The sequence below is a fragment of the Anabrus simplex genome, chromosome 1 (assembly GCF_040414725.1).
Source record: "Anabrus simplex isolate iqAnaSimp1 chromosome 1, ASM4041472v1, whole genome shotgun sequence".
In the NCBI taxonomy this organism is placed as follows: domain Eukaryota; kingdom Metazoa; phylum Arthropoda; class Insecta; order Orthoptera; family Tettigoniidae; genus Anabrus; species Anabrus simplex.
Window position 1 is genome coordinate 247,922,222 of NC_090265.1, and position 26,952 is coordinate 247,949,173.

A 26,952-nucleotide genomic window follows, 5' to 3' on the forward strand; every position below is an offset into this window, starting at 1 on the left:
TTCTACTAAGTACAGAATATAGATCTCGGTCATTTTGCTTGTATGAAGAACTGTTTGTCAAAATGGGATTGGCGTTGGTCTCAATTAATATTAACATTATTATATCGTCGCTGCGCCTGCGAACACCGCTATTCAATATCTGCACAATGATCATACTCTACCTGTAGGAACCTAGAGTTTTATTTATGCTGAAATGAAATGGGGTATGGTTTTAGTGCCGGGAGTGTGCGAGGACAAGTTCGGCTCGCCAGATGCAGGATGTTTGATTTGATGCCCGTAGGTGACCTGTGCGTCGTGATGAGGCTGAAATGATGATGAAGACGACACATACACCCAGCCCCCGTGCCAGCGAAATTAACCAATTATGGTTAAAATTCCAGACCCTAGCGGGAATCCAACCCGGAACCCCTGTGACCAAAGGCCAGCACGCTAACCATTTAGCCATGGAGCCGGACATCTATGCTGATGAATGTGTTATCACTGTGTGGCCTGACTGCTTGGAGAGGGTGGAACATGAGATGTCTGAGGCCTTGAATAATGTACTGTCTTTCACACGGAAAGTCATCAGGACAACATGAAAGGCTCTCAATAGGCTACGCTCCAGTATCACAAAATTCAAGACTACGCTGCAAAAGTGAAGCCTTTCAGTCGAGTCAGTGCCCTGCGAGTCGGAGCTGTGCATACGGATGACCACTTTCTGCACTATACTACATCTCCATCCGTATTAACTACGGAAGACCTATTGAAAGCGACAAATTTTTCATTCGAGGTGGCCAAATTCTCTTGCTCTAAAACATGAAGTGCTGTGGACTTAAATTATTATACCTTTACATTTATTTTATTTCCAATATTTGTACTTATTAAACGATAAATAATGAATGAATTAATGAATAAATAAATAAATAAATAAATAAATAAATAAATAAATAAATAAATAAATAAATAAATAAATAAATAAATCATCAAAATACGAAGCCCGTTGATCAGTAATTACCTGACTGTTCTCTCTTGAATGAGGCATTGTGCGTTACTGTTTGGAAGAAATATCTTGGGCATTTTGTTAACACTAACTTCATTACTCCTCAGCGTAAAATTACTGGTCTTCTGTAAAATATCTGTTTGAGAATTATTACCCAGAGTGAACTCTGTGAACCCTTACTGGACGTAATACTAATGATGGGGACTAGTGAATGAGAAGTTGAAACATATCAGCCTGAGATTACAATACCTTAGTAAAAGAAAGAGACAGAGATGGGAGGTTAAGTCCTAAGGCTTGGGCACAGTGGACGAGACACAGTAATGAACGGGGCCAGTTCAGGAGGCCACATTGACTAATAGCTCACTCGCGGCTAGGAATGCTGGGATACACTAACTCAGCGCTTTGAACAAGATTTGTAGGTCGGTTACTGTGTGTGGGGGGCCAATAAAAATTGAGCTCCAGGTGTTACTTAATAAAAATACAACAATGAATTAGTTACCTTCCTTCCTGAGACTACTTTATTAAATAAAACGGATGCCAGATAATCCTGTACAATTATTATCTGCATAATTTTCTTCACATTGTTGGAGTTTAATTCGCCAGGTCAAGGATTTCATCTCGCTATTGTAAATCCTCGGATGGGGGTTTTCTCTTAATACACCTCTCTTCATCAACATACAATACAACGCACAACAAACCACTACAGAAATACATCCTTTCACATTTCACATAGAATTGGCACCAGGAAGGGCATCTGGCCGTTAATTTCGGCCAAAGGCATATCAAGTGCTAACCCCATTAAACTTTGATAAAGATCAGGTAGAAAAACTGTGTTTGAAGGTTATTCCCAATTATATGTAAGGATTAGCTCAATTAAAGAAGCTATCATGAGATAACATGTTGAACATTAAATTTAAAGTAAGTTTTGTTTAAGACATTTCTAAATAAAGGTGGCGATGGTGAAGATTGCTTTAAGAGGAAATACTCCTTTGCAGCTGTCCTGTAAATAAAGGTAACCGTTCTCAAAGTATCAGCGATAAAACATTTCAAGCCCTCTCTTAGCCACTTCCTTTGAAAATGTTAATGCCAATGAGTCCAGTCTCCAAGTTGATACAATGACAAAATATACATGTGATAATCAATCAATCAATCAATCAATCAATCAATCAATCAATCAATCAATCAATCAATCAATCAATCAATCAATCAATCAATCAATCAATCAATCAATCAATCAATCAATCAATCAATCAATCGAATAAACGAGCAAAACTTTGGTCGATGGCCTCTAATTTTTGACTCAGAAGATGATAGTCAAACGAAACGATCATTTTTACAACGCCCAACCAGTGAATTTTACATCTAGAGATTAAAAATAATTAAAGTAATATGTCAAGACTATGCCACTTTGATATTCTATAGAATACATAGGGATGTTCTGGGCTCGATTCTCGACATTGACCGAGATATAAAATCTTATGTGGGTTTTAGGAACGAGTAGATACTATGAGTCACGTGATAGCAATTACTCGATACCAATCCTCGACAAACCTCTAAGTGATTTTCCATGGTTTCCTTCTTCAACTTCGGACGAATGTCAGGCTTGTACCTAACATGACCACGGCCACTTCCAAATACCAGCCTATCCGTTCCTAACTTCTATCTTTGGAAAAGGTCCACGTTCCGCCTGGTGGACTAGGTCGGCTGGGTGAAGAGCTACTGCTGTTTCCTCTTTTCAGTCATATCCCGAATGGAGGTTAGCTGCTTGTACCTACTTAACCACATACCACCCCTTTTGCCATTCTTTCAATTCTGACAATATCGAGAATGCAACGCGGGCCGCCCGACGACGGGAGCTAATAGCGCTACGGGGGTAGACATCCGGGACACAATCTGATGGTGATATTGAAGTGAGAACGAGGAGATCAGCCAAACACGAGGGTTGAAATGTGTTACATTAAAACTAATAGTATTGCCATGCAATCGTACAATTTTACAATATCCATCAGGGACCAGTTGATATTCTGTCTGACATGAAAGCCTCACTGAAGTAATTTTGTTTTTCATGCCAAATAGGTTTTATTGTGCCGTATATGACGTGTAGTACTGATAGCTAACTGGCACACATATTGATGTTACATTTAAAAAAACAAATGGAAACAAAGCAACAAATGTTAGTATCAAACTAGAGCGTTATTGACTAAAATATACAAGTCAGGCTAACTTCGATGCTTTCAACTGGTAAATTACTCGTACAAATAACTTAGTGTACACTCACGGGCACATTACTTGTAAGATGCGCGTGATGACCCCTGGTTCATTCTGACGCATCTTCTACCTTCATAACAGACTCCCTTACACAAGGGGAGTTGCAGAGCTGTAAAATCTAAAGGAATCTTTCGGTTTAGAATCATAGTGGTTCCAGAGCAGTGCGTGTAATGTATTTTTATTGGAACTGTCCGTAGCACTTGATGCGACGATCGGAAACTGGAGTGGGGACGATGCGATAATGTACGCAATCAACTATAGAATGGACTACGTACAACATGGATTTTGGAACTCGAAATTTACATGTGTTCAAACGACACGCATATTTATTATTAACAGCATAATGCCATTCAACTTCCCCTAGATGGAAATTCTCCAATTCACAAGGCATTCCGAGAACGCGTTATAGTTTACCTTATAATCAGATGGTAAATGAGATTTCTATATGTCAGTCATAACAGATATACAAATGATTCCCCAAAATCGTTCCAGAACCTTTAATAGGTACCCAGGGCACCGTGTTCATATGTCCGAACAACTTACAGAACTGTGCAAATTTGGGTGTTATTGTGCCTCTAGCCTCAACCATAAGATCCACTACTTCTATAGAAATATTTTTCCTTGTAGGATGAAAATGTGGGTTCGAAGGCGTCGCATTCGTCTTTATGACATCCGCTGGTTGAGTTTCAGAAGCCTCAATTCTAACTGTAGGGTCAATTGTAAAACCATGAGTCGAGCCGACTGGAATGATTGTCACATCTATCAGCTTGCAGGATCCATTGAGTGCAAGTTAATGTACTTCCTCGTCCCTTAAGGCATCAGCAATCAAGGTTAGAATACGGCTATTGGTATGAGCCAATCTGAAATTGTTTCAGTCTGACCTAACAGAGGACGCCTAACGAGGTAAGAGAGATAACATAATACGAACTGAAAACATCGCATAAAATAAAACCTTTGACAATACTCTTCTCGTGGTTGCGCACACAATTTGTTCATATGAAGAGCGCCCCGCTACTCCAGACGGTAACGCTCAACGAGCAGGTGGACTCAGTGACAGTCAAAGACTAACATTAAGCGGTCCTAGAGATTCTCGTCGACAATTATACAACTGACTTTTTTTAGTGAAATCTATTTCTCTTGTGAACCCGATGGTTTTAGTTTTGCGAGTCCTAAGGAATCCCTAATTTTGTCACATTTAGTGGTCCCTACCTTTTTCTCACTGTCCACGGCCGTGGTATATAGGTGAGCATTTGCTTCCCACCTGCCGGATGTTGGTTGATTCCGGACCTCTGTCACGAGGTTTTAGAAGTAAGCCATCGATATACTTTAAGACAGACTGGTCATGCCTCCCAGCCCACATAAATATGCAGCCCATCAGAATAATTTTCCTATAGCTGTCTGTAAAAGAAAATGAACCTTAAATTCATTATACTGTAGGAGTGTGTAAATTTGCTTGCAAACAACATCTCTACAAAGCGGTACAGTAAGGTCTATTTTCCTTTACACATCACCATAGGAAAATGAACAAGACAAATACTCTGATGGACTGCATATAAATATGTGACTGGGAGGCGTGAACAGTCTTAAGGAATATAATTGGTGGGAAGAACATTGAGACTTACAAGGTTTTAGAAGTAAGCCATCAATATTTTCCACTTACTTGTGCGAGGCTCCTCACTTTCGTATTTCTTATCCGACCTCACTTGGTCAGCTTGTTGCTTTCCGCCTGCGATGTGGAGTCTTTCTTTTTCATGCCCTTCTCCTTCTTTTCAAGTTTTTTTTTCATTTTACGAATAATCGGACATCTCCCTCTTTGTCTCTGATCAGTACCACGTAGCAGCGAGTTACGAATAACCGGACATCTCCCTCTTTGTCTCTGATCAGTGTCACGTAGCAGCGAGTTTGTATTCGTAAGATGATGAATTTGAACGCCACTATCGGCAGTACAGAAGATCGTTTTCCTTTTTCATACAAACTGTACTCCGTTAAGTGATTGGAAGGAGAGTGAGTGACCAGATCTTAAAATCTTTGTAGCCACTTATTTATATGAATCAATATTCTCTACTTATGCAGGTAGTGGACTATAACAAAATATGGATCCTGTTTCGATGCAGACTACAGATGTCGTAAATGCAACCAATTTATCTAAGTTATATAAATCGAAAGTTTCGTCTTTCTCGTTAGAATAGTTCCTTCATGGTCTCAAGTGTCCTACTCGTTGGCTGAATGGTCAGCGTCCTGGCCTTCGGTTCAGAGGGTCCTGGGTTCGATTCCCGGCCGGGTCGGGGATTTTAACCTTCATTGGTTAATTCCAATGGCTCGGGGGCTGGGTGTTTGTGCTGTCCCCAACATCCCTGCAACTCACACACCACACATAACACTATCCTCCACCACAATAACACGCAGTTACCTACAAATGGCAGATGCCGCCCACCCTCATAGGAGGGTCTGCCTTACAAGGGCTGCACTCGGCTAGAAATAGCCACACGAAATTATATATATTGGGTCCCAAGTTGTATTGCAGAGTTCCACTACTTTCTTTGAGTTCTTTCTTCGCATGAATATTCTTTTTTCCTTTTTGTAGATACATTTAGTAAAATTTGAGTGGTACATGAAACTCATTGAAAGAACGTTCTACATTTTCTATAATCCGTAGTTTCACATGTTGTTTTAGTTGATATTTTGTTTTCAGGTGTGTCAATTCTAAAATCTTTCATTGTAAAACAGCAGTGTGCTGGGTGAAAAATTATTGGCCACTGAGGAATGTTTACGGGTAGTGAAAGCGTTCTGCACGAAGATGAATTTCCTTTGCTTGGTTTTGTTTTGCTTTCTTCTTCCTTTTATGGCAATTACTTTACACCAAGCACATATAGACCATGACTCATTTTAATTGCTGCCCGATTCGTTGGCTGAATGGTCAGCGTACTGGCCTTCGGTTCAGAGCGTCCCGGGTTCGATTCTTGGCCGGATCGGGGATTTTAACCTCCATTGGTTGCTTCCAATGGCCCGGGAGCTGAGTGTTTGTGCTGTCCCCAACATCCCTGCAACTCACCCACCACACATAACACTATCCTCCACCACAATAACACGCAGTTACCTATACACGGCAGATGCCGCCCACCCTCATCGGAGGTTCTGCATTACAAGGGCTGTACTAGGCTAGAAATAGCCACACGAAATTATTTATACTGCGTGACTTTTGATGTATTTGCATTAATATGCCTGTTCATTGTGTGCTTATTGGAGATCATTCCTGTGTCTTCCAGTATCACAATATCACCCGCGCTACACCGAAGACTACAGTTACATGTTCCTCTGACGCCAGATGCCAACCAGCAATCACCTGATTCTGTTTCTACATTACTTGATCAAAGCAAAATAACAATGTATAATTACACGAAGGCGAGACTCTGTTAGCACCAAGCATATTGGAGAAGTTGTCAGAACTCAAGGTAAAACTGTTCGTGTAAGTAACTAACTAATCAGATAATGTAAGTCTCAATACCAGGAGTTCTTTAATATTCTGTATGCCAACATACAAGTGCATGCATCCTAGCCGGAATCGAAACTTACACGCAGGTTACCAATTAATCGACGAAGTGGAAGGTCGGATATCAACGTCGGTGTGTTTCTATTTTCTAAAACGAACCGGCCTGTCAGTTTTCTGTCATTACTGCACATCATACATTGAGTAGTAAAAACATTTCACTATGTGACACGAAATATTAAATTAAGTGGGCCATTTCATAGCACAGTTTCAACTTATACCTATGTCCGAGTCGTTGGCTGAACGGTCAGCGTACTGGCCGTCGGTTCAGAGGGTCCCGGGTTCGATTCCCGGCCAGGTCGGGGATTTTAACCTTAATTGGTTAATTCCAATGGCACGGGGGCTGGGTGTATGTGTTGTCTTCATCATCATTTCATCCTCATCACGACGCGCAGGTCGCCTACAGGCGTCAAATAGAAAGACCTGCACCTGGCGAACCGAACCCGTCCTGGGATATCCCGGCACTAAAAGCCATACGACATTTCATTTCAGCTGATACCTATTGGTGATTACAAAGTCAGAAATTACTTACAAAAAACACGTTCGCTTTACAATGTTACTGATATGAAATAATTCTGTAAACAACTTTAATAATAATAATAATAATAATAATCGTATGGACTCAGCTACTCGTGTGCAGACATTTTAATTCGACACCATCTAGCTGTCTGCTAGTCAATTTCGACGTTCCGCTCTCACTCTAGACCTACTAGATGGCAGAGTAAGCCGAATCTTACTTGGGCGCCTATGGCTGAATTTTCATTAATTTTGTCGGGTAAACACTAGATGTGCCTCCAAAGATTTTTTTATCCCGACATCGTACGACATCGAGTGTCGAATGGACTTCTTTACGGCCTTAAAAAATCCAACTACCTCTGCCGGATTTGGATCCACTGTCTTGAGATCCGGAGGCCGACACCCTACCACAGATCCACAGAGACAGCTGCAATATAATAATAATAATAATAATAATAATAATAATAATAATAATAATAATAATAATAATAATAATAATAATAATAATAATAATAATAATAATAATAATCATAATCATCATCATCATCATCATCATCATCATCCCCGTGTGGGGATTTACCGGTTACCTCCATCGGGTGCGTCCCATTGGAATTGGGGAAGCTCGCTGGCTCTGCCGCCAGCAGAGTCAGAGGGTAGTAGGGAAATAAAATACCACTTTGAAAAAAAAAAAAAAAAACTGGTCCCTTGCCAGGGTTACGGCGAAGACTGGTAAATGACCAGAAGGCAGAAAACATCTTGAGGCAACCTCTAGGGCTAACAACCATAGTTGTAAAAGAATGGGTACCCGTCCAAAGCAAAGTCAAGTCAAAAAGCATGATGGCACAACATTTCAAGAAACATACTCCAGGGGGTAAATCTTCGGATAAATCCCTCGTCGTGAACGCCACGGCGCACGAGACTCATTCGGATTCTGGGGGAGACTCGACATCATGCAAGAGACGAGTCGGAGCGTCTCGGTGTACCCCAAAGTGTCAAAAACTCAGGCCAAAATCTAAAACCTTTCCAGCAACTTTCAACATAAATTCACTTACACAAACTGGCAAGCTGAAAACTCTCACCAAAGCTCCTCACGAAAATCAGATATCCATAATGGCACTACAGGAAACAAGGTACCCAGATGAAGAGATTTTTGAATCCGAAGGCTACCAATTTTTCAAGAGCAAAGCGCAAAGAGGAATCCTCAATGGAGCTGTGATGCTTGGAACCGCGTTTGCTGTTAGAACCAAGATCGTTAAATCGGTTGCAAATTTCGAACCTGTGAATGACAGATTGTCTATACTCACAATTAAATGTGCGAACAAAACCTACGCCCTAGTTAATGCACATGCTCCTACAAACGATAAGAACAAGTCTGATCCAGACGAAGTTGAAAATTTCTGGGACCTACTGGATGAAAAATTAAACAAAATCCCCAAACACCGTGTCAAGCTTCTTTTGGGTGACTTCAATGCCCAACCAGGTCGTGAACAGAAGTACAAGAAAGTTATAGGATATTACCCTGCTCACAAAAAAACCAATCCCAACGGCAAAAGACTGGTGTCCATTTGCGGAAAATCACAACCTGCAGGTCATGTCGACCCACTTTCGCCATCTACCCAGAAAGAAAATTACTTGGCGTTCTCCCGTCCAAGCTCTTGGAGAGTTCCAAATTGATCATGTTGCAATCTCCAGGAGAAACAGCTCTGAGATTATGAATGTCAAGGTAAAGAAAGGCATCAATGTGGCCTCAGATCATTATATGTCTCTTACCAAATTCAAACCAATTCCCTCAAACACAAGGAAGACAACCAAACAGATCACACGCTTCGACAATGATAAACTTCGGCAAAGGGTCGAGGAGTTCCAGGAGAAGGCTAGGGCAAATGACTGTGACTTTAACAACGCCAAAAGTCTCCTTGTTGAGGCCGCCAAAGACGTTGCATAAATCAAGAGAAGCAAAAAGCATGCCTGGTGGAATGGTACCTGCGAATCAGACCTCCAAGAAAGACTCAATGCGTGGAAACAGTACTACTCTACGAAATCAGAAAATGATTGAGAAACCTACAAAACCCAACGTGCCCAAGCAGCTAGGGTGTTCAGAACTGAGAAACGTAAATACGAAAAATCTCTCATTGAAAAGATAGAACAAAACTTTAGGAAGAATGAAAGCAGAGAGTACTACAGAGCCTTCAAACGCAAACTCACTGGCTATAAACCACCATCTCTATGCTTTGAGCGAAAGGACGGCACACTGGCGACGTCAAATGAAGAAAACTGCAGCATTCTGGCAGATTACTTCAAGAATTTACTTAATTGCTCTAAACCGCAAAGCGCCATTGAGACCAAGGAACCCTTACTCAGTTACCCAGATTCCAGACCACCCGACAGAGATGAAATCAAGCGCCACATTGCCCGTCTCAAAAATAACAAAGCGCCGGGGGAAGACTCAGTAGTAGCAGAACTATGGAAATATGCCCCAGAGGAATCACTTTATATCTTGCAAAAGCAAATAGAAGAAATTAAGAACAAGGAGACCCTACCCGAAGATTGGAAAATAGCTTTGATCCAACCATTACACAAAAAAGGCAGCATGAAGAAGAACAACAACAACAACAACAGAGGAATATCTTTGCTACCCGTGACTTAAAAAATTCTATCACTTGCCATCCTGGAGCGTTTGGAAGCACAAGTCGAACATCAAATAGGTGAATACCAAGGAGGGTTCAGAAAAGGTCGGTCAACAGCTGAACAGATCCAAAATCTGAAAACGATCATCAGATATTGTACACTAAGGTCCAAGCAGTATGTGTCTGTCTTTGTGGACTTTAAGAAAGCGTACGACTCCATTGACCGGGAAGTCCTGCTAAACATCTTAAATGAATTTGGAGTTGATTTGAAACTGCTGGCATTAATTAGAGCCACCCTGACCGATACAAAATCCAAGGTAAAGTTCCACGGATGTCTCTCGCATTCCTTTGACATCAAAACAGGAGACCGACAAGGTGATGGGCTATCCCCGATACTCTTGAACTGTGTTCTTGAAAAGATCATCAGAACCTGGCGGGTGAGATTACAGGAAACTAACTACAGTCCATTGAGAATAGGAACCAAATCCAAGGGGATCGCAACAGACTACTTAGCATTTGCCGATGATATTGCTATTCTCTCAAACGACATAGAAACCGCTAGAGCTCAAGTTGAAATCTTAAAGGAAATTGCCGAACAAACTGGTTTGCAGATATCGTTTGAGAAAACAGAAGTAATGACTAACATCAAAGAGGCTCCACCAAAACTCCATACAAAATACGGGGACATCAGCCGAGTAGACAAATTCAAATACCTGGATAAGAATAAGAATAAGAATAAGAATAAGAATAAGAATAAGAATAAGAATAAGAATAAGAATAAGAATAAGAATAAGAATAAGAATAAGAATAAGAATAAGAATAAGAATAAGAATAAGAATAAGAATCGTATGGCCTTAGCTACTCGTGTGCAGACATTTTAATTCGAAACCATCTGAGTATATTATTATTATTATTATTATTATTATTATTATTATTATTATTATTATTATTATTATTATTATTATTATTGCATTTACATCGAACCGATTCAGAGAGGCTTTATGGTGACAGCACGACTGGACAGAGCCTCTGAACCGAAGGCTAGTACGCTGACCATTCAGCCAACGAGTCGTACAAGTCACGCAGTAAACAAAATAAGACACAAAGCAAACCTCAACTGGTACGGACAGAGAACAAATTGATCAGTTATAAGTATGTTGAAGTTGTATTTAGTAACAATGGGAAGTCATAAATCGATGGCTTTTTTTGAAAACCTCGTAAGTCCGAATACTCTTCCTATCCATTATATTCCTTAAGACTGGTCACGCCTCCCAGTCCCATATTTATATGCAGTCCAAAAGAATAATTTTCGTTATGGTCATTTTCCACTGCCAATTTGTAAAGGAAAATGAATCTTAAATACATTATACTCTAGGAATGTGTAAATTTGCCATGCAATCAACATCCCTACAATTCGGTACGTTAAGGTCCATTTTCCTTCAGACTTTAGCAAAGGAAAATGAACACAGCGAAAATTATTCTGATGGACCGCATGCAAATATATGACCGGGAGGCGTGGCCAGTCTTAAGGGATATAATAGGTAGGAAGAACATTTGGACATACGAGGTTTTAAAATAGCCATCGAAATGCGGCTAAACAACAGGATTAAGAAGGCACACCAAAATGTATTTAGATAATGGACTTTTCTAACGGCTTCGTACAAGAGAGAATTATTCTAGTGGCCATTTGTCGGGCTGGAAACTATATCAAAAATGCATTTTAACAATGTTCGTTTCTGTTTATTTGTTGAAGGAAATTTAAAATTTTCGTTAAGAACAGAAGTAGATAATACAGGAAGCATCAACCCATTGGAAACCGCCTGAAGTGGGTCTATAATACAATGATGCGCAAGAAACTCTAGTGCTGGCATCTTCAAGTAGTACAGCACAAAAACCGAGGTTTTGTAAAATATGTGGGTGCTGGAATAAGGTACTTACTATGGCTTTAGATACCACGCACAGAACAGAAAGCACGAAAATACCAAACACAACCGCTATTGTCAGAATGTAATCAACAATAGAGTTGGATCAGTTGCCCACGCGGGAAGTCGCTGAAATTATTGGTTACTTCTCCCTGGCTGAGGGCCAGTATTCTTGAGGTTAAAAGTATAATTTCCCAGCTCCTGCTTGAAATATTAATACACAACCAAATGAAAGGAATTTCTGAATATCTTTACTTTAATACTGACAAGTTTTATGAAAAGTGGGTTTGAATGTTTTGCCTTTATTCAAACAAAACCGAAAGAGGGACAGATACGTCTTTCAAAAATAATCCGTATTGTGAATACTGTCAACTCTCTCAAAACAGGGACACAAATCAAATGTATGGACATATGCTACATTCCTACAATATTTGATTTATATCAGCGTTATCGGAAAGAAAAACGTATCCCTTATTAATAGAGCACAGAGTGCACTAATATAGAAGAAATGTGATAGCAGGCCTTTAGTCGCTAAAGAAGATATTAAAACCAGGAAGGAAATCGTTCAGAGAAGAATTACATTGGACATAATGACTGAAGTTACAGAAATGAGAGGACTGATGTGGGTAGTATAGTTGACAAGAATAAGGGTAGGGAGACGAAGTTAATTAGGATAGCTAGGAAAGAGTACAACAGGGTGGCCAAGAAACAATCGGAGAACTATAGCGCTGGAGGGGCTGACAGAAGAATTAGAGAACTTGACATTTATTTTTACAATTTGCTTTACGTCGCACCGACACAGGTGAGTCTTGTGGCGATGATGGGATAGGAATTGGAGGAAGCGGCCGTGGGCTTAATTAAGGTAAAACCCCAGCATTTTCCTGGTTTAAAAATGGAAAACCACGGAAAACGATCTTCAGGGCTGTCGGTAGTGGGGTTCGAACCCTGTACCTCCCGAATGTAAACTGATAGCTGCGTGATCCAACCCGCTCGGCTTCATGCTCGGTAAGGGAGATAACAGAGAGCAAGAGATAATTTGAGGTCCGACTGAGAGATATAGATGCCTCATTGCACTAAGGGTGAACGTAAGTTACCTTACTTCAAGTATACAGTATTTGATTTAATTACTAGCTGATTTACCCATCCTTAAGGGGTTAAATTTGTACATCTGCAGCATTAATGCTGTTTTGCGGAGTGGCTACAGAAGGAAGAGTTCACGAATAACAACGGTAGTCAGTTGTAATTTATTTTATAAACTTCCTAAAAACTATCAAGGACAATATGATTGGACAAGTACAGATAAAGGTTAGGAAAGTATAATAGATTAGGAACAATAAGACTTTGGTTACATGGTATATACCTTATGTCGTAAAATCGCTACAGATCTCTTAACTGCCGAGATTGCAATTTTTTCGATTGTATTATTGGACATACCTACCAGTTTTGTGGCAAAGAAGACTTGGAATCCTTCCACGAACAACCACCATAAATCCAATCACCTCAGTATGATCAAGGTTGTATTCATTTTTATAGTAGGGTACTGTAGGTTCGCAGATATCCCTCTTATCACTGTCAACTTTCTAAGGTTAGTCTGAACTCAGTTCAAACCTTACAGTTGGATCTAGAACATGTCATACTTTGATTCAGCTTTAAAGGCTATGATATCGGTTCCCTCCCTTACATAGCGATTTCAGAAACTTCCTTGTCAGTTGTATATTCTCTCGTTTGTAATGAGTCAGCTATCATGTGACGGGCATTGCCAACAGTTTCACAGTGCAGACAGAAGCCAAGGACGTGAGGAATGGTATCTATCTCAGTGTGCAAACGCCGACAGTGGTTACCGTCCAGACTTCTTCACTGCACAGCTCGGACTGCAGCAACACTGCACGTCGTCTTAAGGGCATCCTTCCATTCAGAACAAGAGAGTCCATTTTGGTGCCAGACATAATTATTAACAGGAGTGTAGTCCTTATAAAAATACATGTATCCTTGGGAGGTACTTAACACCACTCTTGTCACGGAGCTCAGTCCTGACATTACGATCATCTGTGCAATAGTCCCGAGTATCTAGAAACTTTTCAGATCTTACTAATTTCAATTGAGGCAGACAGGCGTCTCTTGCCTATTCTAAACTGCGGGAGATAGTGATGGACAACAGCTTCCCATTCGGATCTGAAAAAACAGACACCTTTATACTTATGATTAGAGCATATATGGACTGCTGTAAAACTTATTTCGGTGCTCCTTTAATCATCTTGTTTGCATCGATAAAGATTGTTTGAAGTTGATGAGTTCTAGGGGTTTGTGGTTCTTTAGGTTAGGTTGGACTTGTGCATGTTCAAACGTATCTGATAAGCGGTTGTATTCTGACGGCTATAGTATTGTGTGAACTAAAACTGTAATTATTAGGGCTAGAATTTGGGTACGTGCCAGATCAGTAACTACCCCGACATTTTTCTAGAGAGTGGAGGGAGGAGAACACACTATAGAAAAATATTTTTGTTATAACAAGTTAGTTTGTAATGAACAAAAATCAGAACAAATTTCCTGCAGATATATCAGACAGCTGATGCTACCAAAAATAAATTGTAAAAAGGAAGCAAGTGATCAAATGTTTGACCTCTATTCCTTTTCTATATAGCACTCCTGTTCTAAAAAGTAACCATTGTGTAAATATGTGACAAACACACTAAAGTGCACCCCCACCATAATCCTCCCCTCTAATAATGAATATTGTGTTAATTGCTAGTATTTCTTCTTTGTAGTATACCATTTTGCCATGAAGATATTCTTGGGAACATAGTGCCTTCTCCATCGCACTTCATATCAGTTGAACCAGAACGTGGTTTTCATTGAGGATAATCTGATGTTAAACCATTCTAAAGTTAATCTTCTCTGCGTTATGTCAGTAATGGTAGCATTGTTCTTCGCTGCCATCTGCGGATTTTACTGGCTCAGCACCTTCCCGAATGAGCTCTTCCACCCAGAGCAGTTAGACTGCTCAGGTGGTCGGGTTACCTAACGCCACCCAATGCTCGGCGCTGAGTCCTTGGCTGAACGGTCTACTTCATGACTACAGTATTGGAATACTTCGGGGCAGAAATACACGTGACATAATGATCACAGATTTCTTTAAAGGGACGGCACCAAAAGAAGAAATGGTATACCTCCTAATGAGATATCAACTTTCATGGTAGTCACTTCAGTTGATTTGGCGTTAGCTTTTACAAACAGACAATTGAGAGATCATAACGCATTTCCTTTAAGAAAAATGATTTTTTTCTCGTGTTCTCAGTCTTTCAATTCGGTGGTAGCAATTTTCCATTTTCCTCTTTTCTGAGACATTCATTAAACTTGCCTTCTTGGGACTGTCGAGTAATGTTGTTCGTGGAACGCTCTATTCTTCCTTTCCATTCCGTCTGCCCTTCCAATACCGTTATCAAAGTTATCTAGTCATAGTAGGTGTCCAACAAGTGCACTTCTTCTCTTTGAGTATGATCTCTCTCTTACACCCAATGCTCTTCAAACCACATAATATTTAATCGTATTACACAAACAGAAAGATAAGTATAAGAATAACCTGTTATAAGATTCTGAGGGAAGTTTCATTATTTTAGGATAATACTTTGTAATGGAACATACCGAGTTCGACAGCTGTAGTCGCTTAAGTGGTGCCAGTATCCAGTATTCGGGAGATAGTGGTTTCGAACTCCACTGTCGGCAGCCCTGAATATGGTTTTTCGTAGTTTCCCATTTTTACACCAGGGAAATGCTGGGGCTGTACCTTAATTAAGGCCACAACCGCTTCCTTCCCACTCCTAGTCCTTTCCTGTCCCATCGTTGCCATTACAGTAGACCTATCTGAGTCGGTGCGACGTAAAGCAACTTGAAAAAAATGTAATGGAACGAAATATTATAGGTTATTAAATGGTAAAAATAATGTACATCATTCATAGCAACAGTACACTGTATCGTGCGTAAGGCTATCAGGTGTGCGAAGCACATTGAATGCTCAGTAATTTATCAAAAGCAAATTCCACAGTGGCTGACAACGTAAATGCTTACATAGCTACCCTTCTGGAAATCAACATTGATCATTTTCGTTGACAAGAGTGTATTTGAAATCTTGTTATCCAACATTGGCTGTGGTAAACAGTCCCGTTCCTGACTCTACTGTACAAAGTGTAACCGTTCAATTTAGTACGCGACCACAGAGCCAGTGAATATTTAAATCAACTTGTGTCCATTCGCTCGCATGTTTCTGTCAGCACTGCGAGGAGATGACAACCGAATCGTACTGCAGATAATTAACTTTTAAAACAAACAAAAGAACATTCTACAGCTTTCCTCACACCTTGGTGTAGGCGCATGAGTGCGACCTTTGTCTAATAACGGGATGTAGTTATTTCATTAAAGAAGATATGCAACCGATTAACTGACTTTACAGACCTTGAATATTATTATCTGAAATGTACTTGTTTTGCCTCCTTAAGTTTAACTCTAAAGTTATCTAATGAATCAATGCCGTATAAGAGTAATTTAAATTGTTTTAAAGGGATCTAGCCAACCATTCCCACTAATTCATAAGTGAAGAGGGAAGGATCAGACTAAATGGATCAGATGGTGAGGAGTTAGCATTCTCAGCCTAAGTTGGCCGGTTCAATCTCGGTTGGTTCATCTAGTACTTGATGATGTCCAAATTCGCCACCCTCGTTAGGTAGATTTACCGGCACGTTAAAGAACTTTCAAGGTACAAAACCTCCAACATCTTGGCATCTGCGAAAATCATAAAGACAGTGAATGACACATAAAACCAGTAAGAATGTTATTTTATGGAAAAGGAAGACGTCTATTTTATCGATTATTGAAGGTAACGGCAAAGGAAATGAAAGATCCTGGAGAGGTGTGAAAGTAAGATATTCTCTATTCCTGGCGGACCTAATACTGTCTGTTTAGAAAAAGTTGGATAAGAGAGGTCGAAAGAAGAGATAATACTGAGTAGTCTCGTACTATTAAATGCAAGCAATATCCGCATCAAGCAAAGACCCCAGTTGTCACCAAATCACACTACTCTCAATTTCAGAGTCCCTGGAGGTTTTATGAGCCCCTTGGTACCATTAATGAGAATGAAGAGAGAATGTCGATATCTTGAGTGGGCACGAGATATTTGAAATGGGAATCTTAGCCGAATAACCCTGGATTTTGTACATAATACCACTCGCTCACTCATCATGATATTTCGGGAACTACTGAACCAATGGGAGTGAAACTTTTCATGTAGGTTTCTATTAGGTCATAAGTAATACCTTAGAAGCCTGTTTGATAAAGTCAACTCCCAAGAAACTAAATTAAGGGAACAAGGACACGGAAAGTTTGCAATGTTCTTGACTGACAGGTCACGGGCTATTGTGGTACTGTATATTTTATGTCGATTGGTACCATTCAGCTCTCTTGCCCTGTCTTTCTCTGGGTTTCTGAAGGTAGACTATATTTGGGAAGGAGCAATTGACAGCTATGTTTCTTCTTTTCTCTGTTGGTTGAAAGTGAAATATTCTACGTGTTTCATGTCGAAAATAATGTAATAAACTATTATTGATATATTCTTGGAAATGTTGATTTATTGGCGAGGAAGGTATTATTTTACCACCAAGCGCTGGTTATCCAGGAATATGTTATACGGCACAGACAAGCGTAGCCAAGTGGTTAGAGTGAGGATGGGTTCTTCCAACTAGTATAGGTTCAAGCCTTATTCTGCAACATAGATAGGCTGAGTTGTCTAGACTTAATATGTTCGGTGGATGAACAAGTGATGGGTGTTGGTCTAGTTTAATGACCGCCTTCTAGTCAAGTTTGGAGAGGCTGCTGAAGTTGTGAAAAGCAATGCGAAAATATCCCCCAGGCGAAAAACGAATTATTTTGCTAGTTATACATAAAAGAATGAGACGTCACAACTCAGGAAACTAAATCGTTCTGAACACAATTAAAATTAAATAAAATTGCAGTGGTAATTTCGTTTATGTGTGCAGATGGACACATAAATAAATTAATAAGAAAGAATTAGAAATAGACACTCACTTTAGGTTCAAGTTTACTAAAACCGATAATTATATATAGCTTTTCTTTGTTCTTGTTCTACTGCTTATTTTGCTCAGAAAGGTCTCGTTCGTGTCAACCAGATCAGCCTTTCTTCCTCTTGACGTACCTTTGGCAGACAGTTACAACAAGTATATCCTCCCATATACAGCCCACCCAGTGCCTTTTTTGTGTCATACTTGCTATCATTGACTGTCTGGTCAGTGAACAAGTGCAATTTTAGTCTTAAGTTATAGACCTAAATTTTGACTGGTGTGAATATGGGAAACCACCACTCGCACCCCCTCCTCGTCGAATGCAGGAAAATATCTGCGTAACACGTATTACATAACTAGCATGCTCAGGAGATTGATAGTAACTCCGTTTCTACTCGAACGATTTAGCAAAACATTTCGATATCAAAGTTCCAATAAAGTGTACTTCTCGTAAGTTGATCGTCCAAGTCGAACTGGTTTATTCATATCAGGTTTGAGTCCTGATGGAAGTCATGTTTGTGAATATAGATCATTTTAAGAGAATCTACCCCCTAAGGCCATTCTAGAGTGAAAATCTATATATCGATGGCTTACTTCTCAAACTTCGTATGTCTCAATGCTCTTCCTGTCCATTATATACCTTAAGACTGGTCACGCCTCCCAACCACATATATATACGCAGCCCAACAGAACAATTTTCCTTGTGTTCGTTTTCCTACAGCCCACTGTAAAGGAAAATGAACCTTAAATACATTATACTGTAGGAATGTGTAAATTCACTTGCAAACAACATCCCTACAATACGGTACGGTAAGGTCTATTTTCCTTTACGCATTAACACAGGAAAATGAACATAACGAAAATTACTCTAATGGACTGCATATAAGTATGTGACTGGGAGGCATGACCAGTCTTAAGGAATATAATGGGTAGGAAGAGCATTGGGTCTTAAGAGGTTTTAGAAGTAATCCATCGATATATAAAAGTGGATGCTGGTATATTTGAGATTAATAGACACAAAAACTACAGGACTGATTTCCCTGAAAATTTCACAGTTTGTTCTTATTTCTTCTGAAATGAAGTGGTTTGAACGAAATCCGATTGGTAGTTTTTGTGATGAGTAATTTTAGGTAATTTTATTTAATTGCAAAGCCAAACCAAGATTGGATCGACTTGATGGGACAGACTGTCACTAGACGACAGCAGCTTACGCTATATCGTGATAGTCCGGTAAGGAATGCTGTATATAGGAGGGTGGGAACCCGCCGCCATGTTTTATAGAATACCTTTCGTGCTAGGAGGTTCGTGACCATTCTGTTATTTGGAAATAGCAATCCAACATGCCGTAAAGGAATTGTACTGTATTTTCATGTCATAGGACCAACTTTGATAGGTTTACCCAGTTTGAAAAATGTAGCTGTGTATTGGATGTGATAAAATATTAAAGAAACTGTGAAAAATGTAGAATATCAACAGTGAAATGACATGAATTATCACCACTCTTAACGAAGAGCAACCGCGGGATCCCAACGAGCAAAGGCCAGTCTATGTAATCTAAATGTATATAAAATAATAAGACCTAACTGACTGAGAGATTCATCAACGCCGAGCCAAAACTACTGGAGATAAAAGAAATAAATTAAAGTTTGCGGATACATTTATATTAGTGTGTAAGTGCTCACCACAGGAATTTTTTTGTATATTCCATCTTTGAAGGCGGTTAATTGTTTAAGTGGATATATTTATATCTCCAAAAATTAAAATTTTACACACATAAAAATTAATATTTGAAATTGTCTTTAAAAATAAAGAAACGCATATTATTTTGTTTTTTGAAAATCCCCATAAGGGAGGTGAAAAACAGGTGAAATGCGATTGAATAACTTTCATGAAGATAACGGGTTTTTTTGAGAAAACACCTTAGGGGTGAATAGGAGTGATAAAAAGGGTGAATTATTAAAATGAGTACATCTACTGTATATCTGAAAAACATAACATGTTACAGACTTGAAAATTGGTGTTTGTAATCTTCTGTAAAAGTAAAGAATCACGGATAATTTGTTTTCAGAAAATCGACTTAAAGGGAAGTGAAAAGGGGGGTGAATTTCTAAAATGAATATATATATATATATATATATAGTATACCTCAAAAACATAACATGTTACACACGTCAAAGTTTGTATTTCTAATCTCTTTTAAACAAGAAACACGTAATTTTTGTTTCAGAAAAAAACATTTAAGGGGGCTGAAAATGGGGTTGACTTCTTTTTATTATGATACTGATATCTCAAAAACTGAAGCTGTTACAGAAATGAAAATTGGTATTTGGAATCGCCTTTTAAAAATAATCAGGTATTTTTTGTTTTCTGAAAATCCACTTAAAGGGGATTGTAAATAGGACTGAAGGAGGGGTTGAATTCTCTTCATAAGGATACTTTTCATTTCAAAACTTAAGATGTTACAGACATTAATATTTGTATTTGGAATCTTTTTAAACAATACAGAAACACGTATTATTTTATTTTCGGAAAATAAACTTGAGGTGTGGGCATGAAATATTCGAAACAAATTGTTGAATTCTTTGTGTGAGGATACTTATATCTGAAAAACTAAAGATGTTAAAGACGAGAAAAATGGTATTTGGAATCTCCTTTAAAAATAAAGAAACGTGTATTCTTTCGTTTTCGGAAATTCCACTTAAGGGGGTGAAAGAATTGAAAACATACTTGAATTCTTCCTTTGAGGATACGAATACTTCAAAAACTAAAGTTGTTACAGTCGTGACAGTTGGTATTTGGAAGATAAAGGAACACGTATTGTTTTTCGGAAAATACACCTAAATGGGGAGGGTGAAAGGAAGTGAAAAAGATTTAACCTTTTTATGAGAATACTTAGAGCCTATCTCAAAAGTGTTTACAGACGTGAAAATTGGTAATTGGAATCTTCTTTTTAAAAAAAGAAACACGTATTCTTTTGTCTTCAAAAAATGCACTTAAGGGGTGGGTGAAAAGACGTGGAAGAAGAGTTGAATTATTTTCATGAGGATACTTATACCTCAAAAACGGATGTTTTATCGTGATAATTGGTATTGGAATCTCCTTTAAAATAAAGAAACCCGCTTTTTTCTGTTTTTGTAATATCCACATAAGGTGGATGAAAAGAAGTGAAAAGATGTAACAGATGTGGAAATTGGTATTTCGAATTTCCTTTAAAAATATAGAATCACATATTATTTTGTCTTCGGTAAATCCACTCAAAGGGGGGAGAGGTCTAAAAAGGGGGTTGAATAATAATAATAATAATAATAATAATAATAATAATAATAATAATAATAATAATAATAAAAATAATAATAATAATAATAATAATAATATTTCATTATTATATTTCATATTATTATATTTCATTAGATGTCATATACTGCAGATGTTACAGGCGTGGGAATTGGTATTTGGAATTTCCTTGAAAATCATGAATTATTTTTTGACATGAGAGTGGGGTGTTTCTCACGTGGACAGTTCGATGTCATAAGATCCAGAGGTAGTTCTGTCACTAGTCTGGTCATCTTAGCCCTAAAATGCAATAACATACGTGGTTAGCAGGGAGTTACTGAGGTAAATGAACCTCAATTTATCGGTGAATTTTTATGCCTAGGAATTTTCAGAAAATCTCTTAGTGTAGGAGCGAGGAATAATTACGTTTATCAAATTACGAAATCCACACGAGCAAAGCTGCGTGTAACAGCTAGTATTTTCTATAAATGAAAATAATATTTCTCATTGATTAGAAAAATTTCATCCCAATGCAGATAAGAACCACAGATACCACAGGTTCAGTTTCGATCTGTCTGAATGTTCTAGTATTTGGTGGTGACAAATGTCCGTTACAGTTTACAGCCATAAAAATTAACATTTGAAATTTCCTTTCAAAATAAAGAAACCCATATTATTTTGTTTTTTGAAAGTCCCCGTAAGGGAGGTGAAAAAAGGTGAAAGGCGATTGAATAACTTTTATGAAGATAACTGTTTTTTAAAAATAACACCTTAGGGGGTGAATAGGAGTGATAGAAAGGGTGAATTATTAAAATGAGTACATCTACTGTATATCTGAAAAATATAACATGTTACAGATTTAAATTGGTATTTGGAATCTTCTGTAAAAGTAAAGAAACACGGATAATTTGTTTTATTTTGTACAGTTATCTCCAATGTTACCAATGCATATTTGCCATTTCCCGAGTAGCTTAAAAATGCCAGTTTCCCAAAAAGTTGGAGTATTTTGTTGGGTGAACTGTTCGATGGTACTTCTGCAGTGCTCCAACGAAGGAAGGCATTTACCGTTCAGAAAATTCTGCAGAGATAGAAGTAGAAAAGAATCTGACCGAACGATATCAGGAAAGAAGGGCGAGTGAGATAACACTTCCCAGCCTAAATACCGCAAGTTTTGACGAATCGCAACAGACACGTGTGGTCTCGCCTCGTCCTGATAGAAAGACATTTCACCGTTCATTAACAGTGGCCATTACTCTTCAATGGCTTATTTTAGATAATCCTGTTGAGAACAATAACTAACCGAATTTATGTTCTAAATATCAGGAAGAAGTTCGTACCAGAGAATTACTTTCCAATCCCACCAAGTGCAAAGGAGTACTTTTCTGGACTGGAGACCTGGTTTAGAAACTGTGAATTGAGGTTCACCTTTTCTTCGCCGTGACATTTTCCTTACAATGTTTTCATAAATGATCCACTTCTCATCACCCGTAACCAGTCGTTTCAGAAATGGATCATCTTCACTGCGCCTTAGTCACAAATAAGCACGAGCTGTTCCAAATTCCGTTCACTGAATTCATGTGGAACACGAACATCGCAATAAAGTATGTAACCAAGCCTCGTCAGGAATTTACCAATATTCCGAGACGATATATTCAGCACTTGAGCTATTACTCCTACCGTCACCTTTAGGTTCCTTTCAACCAAATGCTGGTGTCTTTCTTCATCTCTGAAATGGGTCTTCTGGTAAGAGATTTTCCAGATCGAAACCAAGAAACCATTTCTGGCATATCTGATCGGTTACCGCGTCTTCACCGTAAATAGCACAAATCTTTCTCCGATTTTTTAAGCCGTTTTGCTCTTGCGATAATAAAAGAGCACGACGTGTCTGAAATGCCCATTTAAACTTTCCATGTAAATTAACACTAGCGTACGTGTACATCTGCAGATGCTAGCGAGGACACCGGCAGTCGGCTACTCTCTGAACAGTCGAGGTGTTGCCTGCTTGAATGAGTGATTAGGCAACTACTCTATCATGGTTGTAGAGCGGATAGTAACCATCCCAGGCTGAATATTCCTGCTGCACGGATTACAATACAATGCGCCGGGACTTATGTCCCTACGAAAATAATTATAATGTAAAAGCGTAGTCCTACTGTTATGAAACTCAATATATATCACAAATGTGTTAACTTAGATGCTTGGCTATTGCAAAAGAAACTTACTTTAAATTTAATTTATGTTATTTTACATCAAAACAGATTACTTGACAGAGCCAAACTTTAAAAATGTAATTGCGAATAAACTAGAAAGTGGTATTTTATTCATCATTTGAAAATCGTCGGCTTTTTTCCGAAACATTGTAAACAGTTACTTACAATTCAATTTTGAATTTATTTTTCACTTCAACTTTTTCTCACAATCACTCGTAAATGAGATTTCCCCACAACAGTTGATGATATTAACACGGCGAGATGTCTATTCCTCATTAATTACGTGAATGTCACTCTGCGTTCGTGGGTTTTCTGCGTAATTCATCTCTAGTATGGACTAAGAATATTTCAATGCTGCTCCGGGTAAGAGTGATAGGTCATAAGGTGTTGTCACCTCTTTCCAATGGCAAAATTCTGTACATTTACGCACCCGTGGAAAGGTCGTAAACGTTGTTTACAGGAGCGTGTTATAAATTAAACAGAAGGAATAACGTAAAATTGCTCAAAATACAACAAAAAGGAACGGGAATCCACGATTATTGAGAAACGAAACATGATTGACTCACGCAGTATTCCTTGAGTTATGTTGAAATTGGTTTGTTTATTAATTTATTTATTTCATGACTCTAAACTCACAGGCCTTGACCTATCAAAAGACTGCTGTTCAGAGAGAAGGCCTGCAGATTATGAGGTAAAAAAGAATGGCGTATGGCTTTAATGCCGGGAGTATACTAGGACAAGTTCGGCTCGCTAGATGCAGGTCTTCTGATTTGACTCCCGTAGGCGAACTGCGTCGTGATGAGGATGACATTTTGAAGACGTCACATACACCCAGCCTCCTTGGCAGAGAAATTAAACAATTATGTTTAAAATTCCCCGCCCTACCAGAAATCTATCCCGGGACACCTGTGACCAAAGACTAGTACGCTAACCATTTAGCCATGGATCCGGGCAGATTATGAGTTAATTCGATGTAAGTGCGATGAATCCTTCCGGTTATTATTCATGGCTTTCTACACTAGGGTCGTCTCACAGTCAGGTAGCTCCTCGATTATTCTCACTAAGGCGGAGTAGACTTAACACTAGCCCTCAGAAACACGTACAAATCTCTGACCCGACTGGAAATAGAACCGAGGACGTCCGACAAGAGATAGGCTCACTACCCCGAGAGCGCGAGTTCTGTATTCTAAATCCTACGTATATAATAATTTCTTGAACTACTGTGCATTCGTCACTTTCCAATCCCAGTGTCAAGAGCGGGTACGTAAGCTAGGTTGTTACAAAAACCCTGAGTATTTCTCAGTTTCGGTATCGCCCTGGATTTTAAGATCATATGTTCTTCCTGAAATCACATAAATTTGCAGGCGGGAATTAGAAAACCAGATATTGGAAGTAAAGACCAGAAAGAAACTAAATCACTCCAGTAAACTCACGGCTGTAAAATTCTTAGAGATCTATATAAAACTGCATTAATTTATCTGACAATTTAGTCTAGTTTACGAAACTGTAAAACTACTTTTATTTCAACTCATCCAGTAAAATGCCCGGTTGTAATGCACGAGGCGCCAGAGTGGTGACTACGATAATTTGTTTCCACTAACTCGTGGAAATCATTTCAGCCGGCTTTAATATCGGTCATACTGTGATATCGACTCGAATATCCACTTGATGGGATTGACACACGGGAGTTTTTCTCCCGTTATATACTGATAAATTGATATGTTGACAGCGAACTCTCAATAATGTGCACCCGCCTTCATACTGTACCCGCTCCGTAGTTTTAGCTTTCTCCTGCCAAGCTGCGGAAAATTGACACTTGGTTGAAATTGATAAAATAGTTTAGAAAAGATAATCGTTTACAAACTGTGGAATATGTAAACATTAAACAATATATCTATATGCAAAAAATGGTATACCTTCTGTCTGTCTAACTTCTGAAACTTCATCATGTCAAAACCGCCACTCGTCGCCATAAGACCTATCTGTGTCGGTGCGACGTAAAGCAAATAGCAAAAAAAATCGCCACGTAGGTTTTTGTTCAAACATTGTCAGTGGAAACTGTCACATGATTAAATATGTTTCAAATGAAAACATTGACGTGAATGTGTATTATTTGAGAAATCATTGACAAAGAATCACCAGTGACGTTAACTGACGGACTGATATTTATTGTAGTATGAGTTGTCTCTACTCTTGTCACATATTTCCACTAGAAGACAGTACTGCTGTAACTGTAAAAAACTAACCCGTCAACGACAGCTACAGCGCCTTGTTTGTAATAAACCAAAGTAAAAGGCCCTTCTACTTACTCCTCGCTTATAAATTTAGATTCTTATTCGAGTCCTGATCCCGAGGTGGTGCATCTGTTTCAGGCAAACGCCCCAATTGAGGTGAGCTGCACGTACTCTTAAAATCATAAAAGCACTTCTGCCAATCTTAAATTTATGACAATATCGGGAATTAAACCCGAGCATCGGAGGACTGTAGATAATAGCGATAACCGTTAATGTAGATAATAATAATAATAATAATAATAATAATAATAATAATAATAATAATAATAATAATAATAATAATAATAATAATAATAATAATAATAGTGTTTTACGTTCCACTAACTACTTTTACGGTTTTAGGAGATGCCAAAGTGTTAGAACTTTGTCCCGAATTGTTTCTTTAACATCCCAGCAAATCTATCTAAACAAACCTGATGTATTAGAGCACCTACAAATACCACCGGACTGAGTCGGGATCGAACCCGCCAACTTAAGCTCAGAAGTCCAGGGCTCTACCGCCTGAACTACCCAGCCCGGATATACATGCAGAAAACTGAATTTTAAGTAAAAATGGAAGAAGACAAAATGTTGACAACGGAAGTCTCCTCAGTAATACGGAAAGAACTATCAACAGTAAATGTATTATTTTTATTATTGTAACCTTAGTGACGGATTAACATTCTTTACCCGATACCTCCATTTTTTTACTCGTCGTTGGGCAGCCTAATTTGACGAAATGGAGTCGCTCAGCGGATACCTCAGGGTTTCCTTGTGGCAAGTAAGACATGTAATCTTACTGTAGAATTCGCTTTACGTGAGTTCAAGAGAATCCCAACTCACGGGTGACACCTATCGATACTCACGACATAATAATAATCATCATCGACAACTTTTATCAGAGTATTGACTTCGAGAGAACTTGCCATGGTTAAATGAACGCTTAATTACATGGTACCTTTCTTAGCCATTAATTAACTTACAAACTAGACAGTAATTAAAGAATTCATGACACCAACAATTATAGAAAAATAACAAGATATTTATTAATAAAATATTAAGTTATTAAATTTCCATATTATGCAACGCATTATTCAAAATTGACTGAAAATACGTATGGAGAATGAGTCAGCGCTGGCTCGTATAATAAAACGAAAAATAATATTCAGTATTTTAAATTATTAAAATGATCAGTTCCTTTGTGAAGTAGAAATTAAATATTACACTCTTACAATAGATCACTGAACACATCTGAGGTCCACCTCGGAA